Here is a 14,371-nt window from a genome sequence, read left to right as displayed (position 1 = left end):
GTCTGCGTATAGCAAGTTGTACCGCTGTCTATAGTGAAGGAATGGAATCCAGGTGAAGGCAGGTAACGGGGAAGTCAGTGGTCTGCGTGTAGCAAGTTGTACCACTGCTATGTGAGAGGATACTTGAAACTGGTGTCACAGGGAACAGGAGTCAGTGGTCTGCGTCAGCAAGTTGTACCACTGCTATATATATGTGAGGAGGGGCACGAGGAGATGAATGTAAAGCAGAGTATACACAGGGCACACAGAACTTGATCCCACGATGATATCCACAATACAACAATAACTGACCAGCGCTGCTTGAAGTATACAAAGTCTCAATAGCAATCCAGGCAATAGAAAACAAAGTCAATGGTAACAATAGCTTCAGTGGATAGGAGGCTCCGGAGAAGAACACAACTCAGTCCAGATGGATATGCAATACAAAAGCAAAGTCAATGGAAAGTATGCATACCGCGGTTCAGGAGAGCAGGCTGTCAGAGAGAGGTGCAGGAATACCTGAAGGCTGAAGGCAGGCAGGAGGAGAGACCACTGGAGGGTGGAAGCGGTAATCAGGTTGGTGCAGCGCACGGCAGGTAATCCAGAATCAAAGAAGCAATACTCAGGAAGCAGTAGTAAGAGAAACTGGAAACATGATGAACACGGGAGAGTTGAGGCGGTCTGATATCCAGTAGTAGTGGTAACGGAGGCAGCGGAGAGCTGACACGATAAACACAGGAGAGTTGAGACAATCAGGAACTCTGAAGTAGTAACGGAGGCAGCGGATAGGAATCAGCTGAGTGCAGGCACGATGAACACAGGAGAGTTGAAGTAGTCTGGCAACCACAATAGCAGTAAACAGGAATCAGCAGAAGCTGAATACACGAGGAACACAGGAACACCTTCAGAGGCTCATGAGGAATGAGACTCCAAGATCAGACAACCAGGTAATGATCACAGGTGGTTTAAATAGGGAGGGTTGCCTGATCATCCAATCAATTAAAAGCAACAGGTATTGAAGGCTTGATAAGGGCTGCACATGCGCAGACCCTCAGGATGGCGGACGGCAACGGTTCCTGAACACACGGGAAATGGCACTCACAGTCCGGTGAGTGACAGGAAGCGATGAGCTGCACCGGTAATGCTGGGAAGCGAGGAGCTGCACCGGTAATGCTGGGAAGCGAGGAGCTGCACCGGTAATGCTGGGAAGCGAGGAGCTGCACCGGTAATGCTGGGAAGCGAGGAGCTGCACCGGTAATGCTGGGAAGCGAGGAGCTGCACCACCCACGTATTCAGGAACCACAGAAGTAGCTGAACAGGAGTCAGAGGAGATGCTTTCTATCAGATAGAGACACCTGATGATCTACCACCCATTAAACAGAGGAGGGCCCTTATAAAGGGAACTGACTGCAGATGATCCAATCACCGCTGAGCAGAGGTTTGAAGGTTTCCGGGGTAGCGCCTGCGTAGATCACTAGGCAAGATGGCGTCCGATGAGGGAGGAAAATCAGGCTGAACAGCAGATAGCGGTAACCAAGGGAAACCAATGAACACAATGAACAACACGGAACTAAACGGGTGCGATGCGTGATAAAGGGCCAGTAATATAGGATTATGAACTATAGCTTGGTATAGTTTAGACATATCGTGCAACCACATTACCGAACAGCAAAAACTACAGCGCCTTTGAGGACTCACCATCAGTGCGGGGACGTAAGCAGCTATCTGGGCCAGTAAAAGATGGTGTGTAGGTGTGTGCTTGTAGGAAATACAGTGTTATGATGCAGTTTTGGAATGTCATGTAAAATTAGAGCTGGTTTATTGAAGTAAGAACAGAAGATAATGGATAATAGCCTATCTGCCAACCAAGAGCCAGTGAATGGCTTCCAGAAAAATAGACTTCCTTTTGTGAAAGAAAAACAGCAATGTACTCGGAGACACAAGAAGAAGGGGTGTGTATTTCCACTGCTCCGACATGGATATTCAGTTCACAGAGAACTGAACAAAACATTAAAATTCAATTTACATTTTTAAGGGAGCCATAAAGCCTTAAATGCAAATACAAAGCACTGAATATTGGGTGACAAATTAGATTTACAAATAGGTATAAAATATTCAGGCACCTTAAATTACTAGTGTGCTGAGGGGCAGTGCCGTAACTAGACATTTTAGTGCCCTGTGCGAGACAGGGCACCGGCGCCCCCCATCTAAGTGGGAGTGTCAATAGTTGAGTGGGCGTGGTCAACCTACTGTGGGGGCGTTGCTAGCACTGTACAAGTTCTAAACCGCACTAAAACCCCTCCCTCCCCATTCTTCACGGTCTGGCTTTGTAAGGATCTTTATGTAATAAGCCTCCATAAAATCAAAGTACTTTAAATGCAGCTGTCACATTTCCGTGACCGCCATACCATACAGAGAGCATTCCTGTGACCGCCATACTATACAGAGAGCATTCCTCCCCCTCACTTACTGAAGGTCTGTTCTCAGCTCCCCGCAGTGTTGGCTCTTCTGCACTGACAGCATGGTGACATCATCAGTGATGCTGCAGTGCCAGGGAGCTGGCGTTTTTTTTCATAGTACTTTCATGGACCAGCCACCACACTGTTCCCCCCCCCGACTCGCGGGGCCACAAATTTTTTTTAGATTTTTTTTTTTTTACTATGCAACACAGAAAGGAAGGTAGCGGGCGGCTGCTGCGCCCGGGGCGACGGCACCGCCTGCACCACCCTATTTACGGCTCTCCTGAGGGGCTCCTCCGGCTCCTTCCACAACGTTTGGTCCTCATGGGCCACATATCACAATCAATCTCCACTCCAGTTCTAGTGGAATCTAACCATGGAAAGATACTCCTAAGCAAGCACATCTTTTTTCTTACTTGATGCGTGAGTCCTTTACCCCACCCCCCCCCCCCCCTCCCCCCACTCCTCTATTTGAAATGTTAAAACAACATCTTTACTGTATTAGATAAATATACAATTGTCTCCAGAGTAGGAGAGAACCATGAGAGTGTTTAAGTGTCCTGTTGTATGTAAACACGTGTTATCTATCACTGATTAACCTCTCAAGATTCTGTAATGCCTTTTCTATTGGGAAAAAGATTTTTCTAATAAAAAGTTTAAAAAAAAAGAAACAAAAAAAAAAACCATTATCATACCTTTTGCTTTTCACAAGTGCATTGTATGTTTTTTTGCATATATTTTTCCAATTAAAATACAGATGAATACTAAAATATTCAGGCACCTTTCAAAATGTAGGATATTTGAGCTATGGGTGTGATCACATGGAAGCATGTTTGAGCCTGATTGGATTTAAATGGTAACTTTAGTAGCAAGCTGACGAGATCTAGTGCTACAGAATCTTTATTTGCTACCCTATTCATATTCACCATTACAGTTCACTGCAACATTTTTAATGTCATGTTTAGCTGCACTCAGGGTACTTTTTTGTATCATCATAAGAAATCTCACAGCAGCACAGACCATTCTGAGGAGAGGAGTGTGCTGATTTTATGGGAGACAGTGAACTGTGCACTCATATGATTGTGCTAATGAGGGCTTGCATTTTAAAGCCACTAGAGATCTGGGGTATACAATGTACCATCAGATATTTGAGGTCTCCATTATAAAGCCACCAGCCATTTGGAGCATTGCATGATTGTCAGAGTTTGGGGGTCCACCTGGTAAAACTACTAGAACTGTGGCTAGATAAGGGGTCATTATCCTGTGTATGGACAACTTAACATAGGATTGTCATAGTGCATCACAGCATCTTTTTTTCCTGCAATTACTAGATCAATTTGTGGATCATACTAGCTATGCCTCTGCCAAACAGCAGCATTGGGGCAAGCGTAGAATCATTATTTATTGAAAATGGACCCTGGCAAAGTGTCTGTATCCCATAAGACCCCATTAATGTGGCCAATTATTACTTACACATATCCATAGCAGACTGACTGCATTTTCAACTAGGAATGATTAAAATATACATATTTCGATCATTGTTGGCCCTGTTTTATGGCTGACCTCTTTAGTAAACTCAGGACAATTTGATCCAAAAATGTTGATTTTAGAGATAGTGAATATTAGGGATTTAGTGTGTTAGAGACCAAAACTATCACTTGTGTTACCAAACAGCTAGAAGCCGTCTGATGAGGCACTGCTACAGGGAGAATTCCAGGGAAAGTTTTCCCCTTTTCTTCCTGATTCATAAGTAATAGGTCTTCATTTTAACCTACAGTTCTACACCTTCCTGAAACTCTGACAATATAAAGAAAAATAACCAGTTAGCTCTAAAGACTAGAGGGCTAGGGGAATAAGAAAATAAAGAGAAATTGTGTATCAGCTGATTATGCACTGGCAGAACTGAAGTATTGATTGCATTTAAACACAGAAATCTTATAAATGGTATTTAAATTGAACTGCTTAACAGGTCATGGTATTATTTTCAGACATACAGATTGATTAGACTTTGATGCAACAATTGTTCTGCCAATTAGATCAAGGGATCACACCTTTTCCACTACAGTGAATGATGGTAGTTGTGAAGTTTTGTGTAAAATGCTGCCATATTTACACTAAAATCTGCTCCATCTGGACCTCAGTCTATCTTATGCCCACAAATGAGCACCACAACCCTCATTGGTGTATCACTATCCAAGTCTGGGCTAGAATAAGCCAAGCAATAGACAGTATCTACAGTAGCAGATACAGGAATGTTGTTAGCTATAGAAGAAAGTGGTACGTGTGTGCACTACAACAGAGCCTTCTCCACTTAGTAAACCTGAAAATAGTCGTACAGTATAACAAATAATGGAGGGTTAACTGCGCTTCTTACTTTGGTAGTCAGTACTGCTGCCAATTAGGGAAAATTGTAGGGAGGGACATTACTCCTAAAGCAACTGGTAACGATGAAAAAGTTTCCCAGGCGCAAATTATATATGTATACAGTCATGGCCAAAAATTTTGAGAATAACACAAATATTATTTTTCACAAAGTCTGTTGCCTCAGTTTTTATGATGACAATTTGCATATACTCCAGAATATCATGAAGAGTGATCAGATGAATTGCAATTAATTTCAAAGTCCCTCTTTGCCATGACAATTTATCCCAAAAACATTTCCACTGCATTTCAGCCCTGGCACAAAAGGACCAGCTGACATCAGGTCAGTGATTCTCTCGTAAACATAGGTGATAATATTGATGAGATCAAGGCTGGAGATCACTTTGTCATGCTGACTGAGTTAGAATAACAGACTGGAAGCTTTTAAAAGGAGGGTGGTGCTTGAAATCATTGTTCTTTCTCTGTTAACGATGGTTACCTGCAAGGAAGCATGTGCAGTCATCATTGCTTTGCATAAAAAAGGGCTTCAGAAGCAAGGATATTGCTGCTAGTAAGCACCTAAATCAACCATTTATCAGATCATCAAGAACTACAAGGAGAGAGGTTCAATAGTTGTGAAGAAGGCTTCAGGGCGCCCAAGGACATCCAGCAAGTGCCGAGACAGTCTCCTAAAGTTGATTCAGCTGCGGGATCAGGGCAGAGCTTGCTCAGGCATAGCAGCAGGCAGGTGTGAGTGCATCTGCAAGCACTGTGAGGTGAAGACTTTTGTAGTATGACCTGGTGTCAAGAAGGCCAGCAAAGAAGCAACTTCTCTCCAGGAAAAACATCAGTGCCAAACTGATATTCTGTAAAAGGTACAGGGATTAGACTACTGAGGTAAAGTCATTTTCTCTGATGAATCCCCTTTCAGATTGTTTGGGGGCGTCTGGAACAACGCTTGTCCGGAGAAGGAAAGTTGAGCACTACCATCAGTCATGCCAACAGTAAAGCATCCTGAGACCATTCATGTGTGGAGTTGCTTCTCAGCCAAGGGAGTGGGCTCACTCACAATTTTGCCTAAGAACACAGCCATGAATAAAGAATGGTACCAAAACATCCTCCAAAAGCAACTTCTCCCAACCATCCAAGAACAATTTGGTGATGAACAATGCCTTTTCCAGCATGATAGTTATCACTTTTGCCTTATGGCAAGGTGCTCCAAGTGGCTCTGGGATCAAAACATCAATTTTTTGGGTCCATGGCCAGGAAACGTCCCAGACCTTAATCCCATAGAGAACTTGTGGCCAATCCTCAAGAGATGGTTGGACAAACAAAAACCCACAATACTCCAAGCATTGATTAGGCAAGAATCGGCGGCCATCAGTCAGTATGTGGCCCAGAAATTGATTGACAGCATGCCAGTGGTCTTCAAAAAGGGTCAACACTGCAAATATTGACTATTTGTATAAACTTAATGTAATTGTCAATAATAGCCTTTGACACTTATGAAATGCTTGTAATTTTACATCAGTATACCATAGCAACATCTGACAAAAAGGTCTAACAACACTGAAGCAGCAAACTTTATTAAAACCAATACTTGTGTATTTCTCAAAACTTTTGGCCATGATTGTACAAGTACACTTGTTACCAATCTATCTAAACAAAATGTTGTGTACAAAAATGGTCCTCAATTAAAAGTATTATCTCACAAATGCTGTATAAAATTCAACATATCAATTGTACAATTCTGGCCAGAAAATTTCTAACATATGTATACCTTCTTGTAGACTCCTGAAACTATATCCATGCCTGTCTGTGTTCATGGTCATTAGAAGATGGCAGTATAAAAAAAAAGAACAATAAAAAGGACTATGCTATATACTCAAGCAGGTTATACTCAGATGTCACACACAATAAAACAAACACTTAGGAGGTTCTAATTATTAGTCCATTGATTCTTCTTTAATATCACACAATCTTTCATACTGTAAAGACATTTTCAATCATATCCTCAAATATCCGAACAGTACATGTTTCCTAGAGGAACATAGAAAATGTGATTCACTAACTGATAATTCTGTGTTCCTTTGGCAATAATTGTAAGATGTATTGTTGTGAAGCAGCAAAAGAGCAAATTGTTTATATAATTTGGCGAAGATCAAAAGAAAATTTACAATATGTGCAGATACGAATAGATCACCCAACCTTATCTTGATTGTTCTACTAATGCACTATTCCATACATGGCAGCCATATGTTTATTATTTTGCTTGCGGATAAAGGAATACCATGGCAACACTAAAGCTGCACAAAACATTTCTTCTTTGCATTTCAAGGTCAATCTTTTGACGAGCACTGGTACTGTCAGAATCGCATCTATAATGTACCTTTGATTCAATTAAGTCTGGAATTGTTTAAATGGTGCTTCATATATTGAATAGAAAGCTATCAAAGAGGAACATATTGTGTACAGTGTTTTAAAAAAAAAAAAAAAACACCAAAAGTTTACTTCTCTAAAACAATGATATTTAGAAATATATAAGAATCTTCACATCTGTCCAAGACATAACAACATTCATACTGAAAGATAAAAAAATAAAATGTAACACTCCTAATGATCCTCAACAAAGTAAATTGATGCAATAAATATTATTGCTTCCAAAGAGTCAAACAAAGAATATTCTATCTATTGCATTACTCAATGACAAATTTTGCTTAAACGCCTCTACTTGCTTGAATGAAATTATTCCTTAGGTAGACTGGGACTATCCCATATTACGAACTTTCACAGTACCTCTCTCAACATGTACAATAATATATATATTATGGTCCATTCCTTTCCTCCTCCACAATGACTTCAGGCCTTCTTAAGATTGCTAAGCAACGGGTATCTCAGCATAAAATCTTTTCTGATCTTTATGAAGATCCTTTACTGTGTTCTTGTCTCCATTTTCTGTCTTTTGTGCAAAGTACTTCTCTGCTCTTACCAACCATCAGGGAATGATTACTTAAAGGACCACTAACCCCCAAAAGGTACATTTTCAGATATGAAATCGTGTTTAGTGTTAAATGAAAGGTCACTGCACCTCTATTAAAAACTAAAGTATTACATCACAATTCAACTGCAGAAAGCTGCAACTCCTTTCTACTCTTTAGGCTATGATGGCATCTGATACAGGTAAAACAACGAAGACTGATGATTTGACGTCAATGGCCCTGCCCGTGTATGAATCCACAAACCCAACACGTGCATTTCTACAAAGCAAGTCTATACCTGGGAGGGGAGTGCATCTGCATCTTAATGGCGTATTAAAGCATATAGGTCAGAGTAGGACCTCCATATAATGAGGAGCCCTTGACGCTGGGATGCAGGCTTAATAGCTTTGATCAAAATATGCTAATTTTGCTAGATACACACAGATTGGCAGTGTTAAGGATAAATGCTGACAACTACTATCTTTTTGTTTTTTTCTACAAAGGAAGTCTGCCTAGCTGTCAGCCACTGTCTGCTTAGTTAGAGAAGCACCTCCCTCCTAACATTGAAAGAGAACATGGGGATATATTTAACTATAAGCATTCCAATTATTTAATGTATATTAGTCAGCTCAGTAATACACAGCCTTTAGTATATACAACTCTATGGACAAAAGTATTCGGACGCTTGACCATTACACCAACAGGGACTGTAATGACATTGTATTCAAATACATGTACTTTAATATGGAGTTGGTCCCCCTTTTGCAGCGATAACAGCTTCCACTCTTCTTGGAAGGCTTTCCACAAGATGCTGGAGTGTTTCTATGGGAGTTTGTGCCCATTCATTCTGTAGAGCATTTATGAGGTCAGGCACTAAGTTGGAAGCATAGCATTGTCCAACATGGCTGCAGCATTAAGATTGCCCTTCACTGGAGATAAGGGCCCTAGCCCAAATCCTGAAAAACAGCCCCATACCATTATCCCTCCTCTACCATACCACAGTTGGCATAATGCAGTCAGGCAGGTAACTTTCTCCCGTCATCTGCTAAAGCCACTCACCCATCTGACTGCCAAACAGAGAAGCGTCACTCCACAGAACATGTTTCCACTGCTTCACAGTCCAGTGTCTGTGTGCTTTACCACGCTCCATCAGATGCTTGGCATTGGTGATGGCGATGTAAGGCTTGCAGGCTGCTGCTCGGTCATGGAAACTCATTTCATTAAGCTCCCGCCGCACACTTTTTGTGCTTACATTAATACCAGTGGAAGTTCGGAACTCTTCAGCTATGGAATCAGCAGAGCGTTGGCGACTTTTACACACCATGCACCTTAGCAATCGTGGACCCTGGTCTGTGATTTTAAATGGTCTTCCACTTTATGGCTGAGTTGCTGTTGTTTCTAAACACTTCTACTTTCTAATAATATCACTTACAATTAGAGATGGGTGGGCTCGGTTCCCAGAGATCCGAACCCACCCGAACTTCGCCTATCCGAGTACCGAGCCAAGCAGGCTCGGTACTCTCCCGCCCGCTCGGAATCGAAATCGAGGCAAAACGTCATCATGACGTATTCGTATTTCAGAGCTCGGTTCTCGTGAGATTTGAAAAGCATAAATACCTGCCTCCACAGCAATCCATCACCATTTGACAGAGGGAGAGAGCAGGGTTAGGTCACAGGCTGTATTAGAGCAGGGACAGAGCAATAATTGTACACCTTATTCTTTGTATTATTTCATTTCTAATCTATTCAATTCTATTATTAATTCCAATTCTATTAGCAATTGTTAGAGCAGGAAAAGAGGAGGATAGAGGAGGCTTTGGGGTGTCCCATATTCCCCAGTGTGGAACACTAATTTTTCTGGCTGTCAAAAGTCATATTTGTCAGCAGTATCTATCTAATACAATATTTTGCACTACAAGTGCTTTGGGCTCATTAAAATGGATTCAAAGCAGTCCACATATGAGCAGAATCAGCAACCCGGTTCTGTCACCAGTCCTGATGGTAGTGTTCCCAGTACGTCATCTGGGAAAGCCTATGTAAAAGTACATAGTCTTTTTAAATCAGGGGAAAAAAAACACACAAAAAAAAAATAAAAAAAAATTACCGTGTTGAAGCGAAAAAGAAGTGTAACTGAGGAAAATTTGGCTGCCGATAAGAAAAAAAATTGCCAACATGCCATTCTACACACGCAGTGGCAAAGAAAGAATGAGGCCTTCGCCTTTCTCTATTAGTGGCAAATCAAAAAAATGTTACTGAGCCTTCTTCTTGTACAGTCACTCGTGACCAAGCAAGACAAAGTAATTTGGAGTCTAAAAGTGGAGCACAACTACTGTTACGTGGGAAAGCCGAGCTGCAAGATAACAGTAAGGCATTAGAGGATAATGTATGTTCTGAATCAGAAATGACACCAATCCCTGTGGAGAGTCCATCCACCAGTGGTATGTCTAATCGTGAGCATTCTGTTTGTGTACCCATAAAGAAGGGTCCTTTCAGCAGCCCGAGTGTAGCCGGTGATACACAAATTGAGGATGCCACTTTGGAATTAGAAGAGGATGAGGGGGAGATTTATGAAGGCGAGGAGGGCGCTAATGATGATGTTGATGAGGATGATGCAGACAGATACCAAATTGCCAGTCTCAATTTCTATTTATATTCTACAGTCTATAACGGCTGAATAGTTTTCTATTTTACACCTAGTGGAGAGGGGGTGTGATGCAGACAATTACCAAACTGCCTTTGTCCATGTCAATTTACATTGTACAGTCTATATCGGCTGAATTTTTTACTATTTTCTACAAGTGGAGGGGGGCCTATAGAGACAGAAACCAAACTGCCTTTGTCCCTTTCTTTAGATATTTATCTATAAGTGTAGGGTGTAATATACACCCAAAGACGATGGCTGCATTGCCAATATGCATAAATGGAGAGGAAGACAATCTGGTTTGTGTGTAGAATTAATGACGGCCTACCAGGAATTAAACAGTTTTTTTCATAATTATATAGCTTTACAATTACATTACTTATCCAAGAAACAGGTGGAGCACTAAATTCGGTTATTTTATGCCCAAAAACATTGATTTTTAAACAAAATTGCAAAACAAAACCAAAACACGCAAGGGCGGTTTGGCAAACCAAAACCAATACACAACGGTAATCCAGATCCAAAACCAAAACCAAAACACGGGGGTCAGTGAGCATCTCTACTTACAATTGACCGTGGAATATCCAGCAGGGATGAAATTTCACAGTCTTATTGCAAAGGTGGCATCCTATCACAGTACTACGCTTGAAGTCTCTGAGCTCTTCAGAATGATCCATTTTGTATCACAAATGTTTGCAAATGGAGACTGCATGGCTAGGTGCTTAATTTTATACACCTCTGGCAACAGGTCTGATTGAAACACCTCAATTAAATAATTAACAGGTTACTTTTGTCCATATTGTGTATATCAATGTCAAACATTGACTTTACTTGCTGTGGCCAGGTCCAGTATTCTCGCCACCTCAGGTCCAAACGCATGAAAAAAGTATTTTAACTGCGCGCTGTGGCGTCGCGAGTTTAATACTCGAAGCAGGAACTCCCCCGGTGCAGAGGCACCAGGGGACTGTAAACTTGGGTTTTAAATGTAATATATTAAATATTCAATGTATGGACACTGCGGTGCCGTGAAGTAACCAGGGACAGCGCAGAAAGGGTTAATTCCCAATGTTAGCTGCCAGGAGTGTAAAAGTATGTTTAAATTGTGGTTAAAATGTAAAGTAAATTTAATGTATTTAAATGAAAGCGTGTTCCTATCGTTCCCTGGTGGTCCAGTGGGGATCTGGGGCTTCCCTGTCCATGAGACAGGAGCATTTTAGTGCCGGAGGGTCCCCCAGTCTGTTTTTGGCCGTCTAGTGGGGGCCTGCAGGAGGAGAGAGTGAACCTTACGGGCAGCTGCAGTTCTGTGGCTGCCGGAGGGGACCTGCAGTCATTTGAAGCTAGGAGACACTGGGCATGCTGGGTTCCTCAGCATGCTAAAAAGCGTACTGCAGCTCAGAGAAGGACTGCTACCAGGGGATCTGGCTGCCTACTTCCTGGTTCCAACTACAGGGGGAGGTAGACCCCAAGGCAGGGTCCCTGGAAGTATTTTTAGGTGGGAGATTTAAAGATAGATCTCCCGCCCTAGACTTACTGGCACCATCGGTGGAGAGGAGGCTGAGCCCCCCTCTCCCTGGCAGCTCCTGGACATTGGGGTGGGGTGGTGGGTTTGACAGAAAGTAACAGTGTTAAAGGTGTGAAATCCCCCTCCAGGCTGATTCATATTCAGGCTGTATGAATGTATACCTGTATTATAGATACATTAAGAATTTTAAGAAGAAGAAAAAAAACAAAAAGAGAGAGAGAAAAAGACACTATTACTCCATTCCTATTACTCTGGGTCTTACAACAATAGTCCCTCAACTCCATGCATACATACTCTTTTCAGAGATATAAGACGAGCAACTGAGCAATGTTTTGGATCTAGAACAGGTTCTGGGTGTACCCTGGTCATCGATAAATGTCAGTGAAGCCATTATAAACACCTTTGGTAGGATAAGGTCCCAATGGCTTTTACTTAGTGAATTCTACAAAACACTGTGGGCAAGACCCAATATAACCTGGGATATTTACTCAACTGCGGGTTTAAAAAGTGGATATGTTGCCTATAGCAACCAATCAGACTCTAGTATTCATTTATTTAGTACATTATACAAAAATGACAGCTAGAAACTGATTGGTTGCTATAGGCAACATCTCCACTTTTCAAACCTGCAGTTTAGTCAAATATATATATATATTTTTCATTTCATATTAAATATAAAGAAAAACCACTTTTAAGTGTCAGAAACACCAGAGCAGCTACTTGGGAACTTTTCACCTTAAAATTTCCTACCCATTGCACAACTGTAAAATCCTGACCTTAAAAGATGGGATCAGCCCCACTTTACTCGGAAGGGTAGAGTAACCATTAGTAAAATGAATATTCCTCCCCAGTTACTCTATTTACCCGAAGCAATACTTCTATAAATAAACCAATCCTTTTTTTTTTTTTTTCTTGGCATGATTATCTAAAGAACATGGATAAGCTTGTTTAAAAATCTGGGGCAAGATAATTAAATCTCCTCAATCCTGATCCTATGCACCCCAATAACAGGTAAACCACCATTCACCCCAGTTCTTCACACATGAACTTTGCAAAGGCTTCAGGATAAACAACATTTACCAATAACTAAAGTAGTGATTCAAAATGATTTACAGGCAGTAAGTACACTATCAGCATCATACCCACCCCAATTTATTAGGAAATAGGAGCAAAATACTTACATTCAGCAATGGGATAAAACCATCTGCTTATCATAAAAAAAAAAAAAAAAAAAAAAAAAGAAAAAAGTTGAATAAGCTATAAGAAACAGTACAAAATTCTAGCAAGGCGGTACAGAACCTCAGAAGTAATGCATAAACCCTTCCCCACTGGTACCAGTGCCTGTTGTATTTATACAAGGGAGGTTTATACACATTTGCTGGTCTTGCCCAATGCAAAAAAGTTTCTAGGCTAAACAGCCTTCGTATGCTCATAGGTTGAAGAAATAAAGGTTTGCCCTGTACCAGGCTGCATGCGGTTACACAAGTGATCTATCAAATTCCAGATATAACAAATGTCCCCAACTCCTAAATGCAGTTAAAGTACATATCCCTTGCACCAGAAGGCACCTATTCTGCCCAACATAATTTGAATGGTTTAATCTTACATGAGACATAAAAATGATGGAAGAAATTACTTACAAATCATGAGACAAGGAACATACCTTCTAAGATATCTGGTTTAATTGGATAGAATATACAAAAACACTATTTTTTTTTAAATCTCCTTACAAGCCTAATGTAGGCACTAGTCAATTACATAAGTCCAGAAGCCTCAAAAGGGATCAAGGTCTCCTTCAAGTTACACTATTTTTCATTAACAAATATGCCCAAGTACAGAGACAGCTAATTGTGGAAAGTCTGTATTTTCCCCAATCTGTCCCTATGGTTATTTGTTTTACTTTTTTCTCAGTTTCTCTTCACCTATTGTATCTCCAATTCCAGCGTAATATCTTTACCCCTATGGAAATGTGGTTATACATCCTAAATAAAGAGTATACATATATATAAAAAAAAAATATGTGCATCTATCAATTGATGGATATAAAAGGGGGATTGAAATTCACAGTGAACAACTCTCCCTAAATGAAAGAATACTATTGCTGGGAGATGCATTATGCAAATGTGATACACAAACCTGTAAATTACTCTTTTGTTGGGAGCAAACAACGCAAACACTGGCACCAATAGCAGTAGTGAAATCAGAGGTGCAGAATACAGTGTGAACATGTTAATTAAATGGCACTTAGAAGAATTTATACATTTACTTGTTTTAAGATGCTCAGAAAAATATCAATGTATGACAATTGTATGTAAATCAGCAGCTTGGAGAAGAGTTTGGGCCTCATTTAGAAAGAGAAGTAACTCCAGCTACAATTCTTCTTTTTCCAGGTATACCATTTAGCTGCAAATATATCAACATTAAGAGCACT

General features: G+C 40.9%; 1 long non-coding RNA gene across 1 annotated transcript in view; it reads left to right on the top strand.

Moving 5' to 3' along the window:
* Positions 1-14,371, top strand: part of LOC142143738 (uncharacterized) — a 713,023-nt gene that overhangs the window by 84,473 nt on the left and 614,179 nt on the right. The window lies entirely within an intron of this gene.

Source organism: Mixophyes fleayi, chromosome 3, assembly GCF_038048845.1.
Source record: "Mixophyes fleayi isolate aMixFle1 chromosome 3, aMixFle1.hap1, whole genome shotgun sequence".
NCBI lineage: Eukaryota > Metazoa > Chordata > Amphibia > Anura > Limnodynastidae > Mixophyes > Mixophyes fleayi.
The sequence above is the reverse complement of the archived record's forward strand: the minus strand, read 5'-3'. Positions and strand labels throughout refer to the sequence as shown.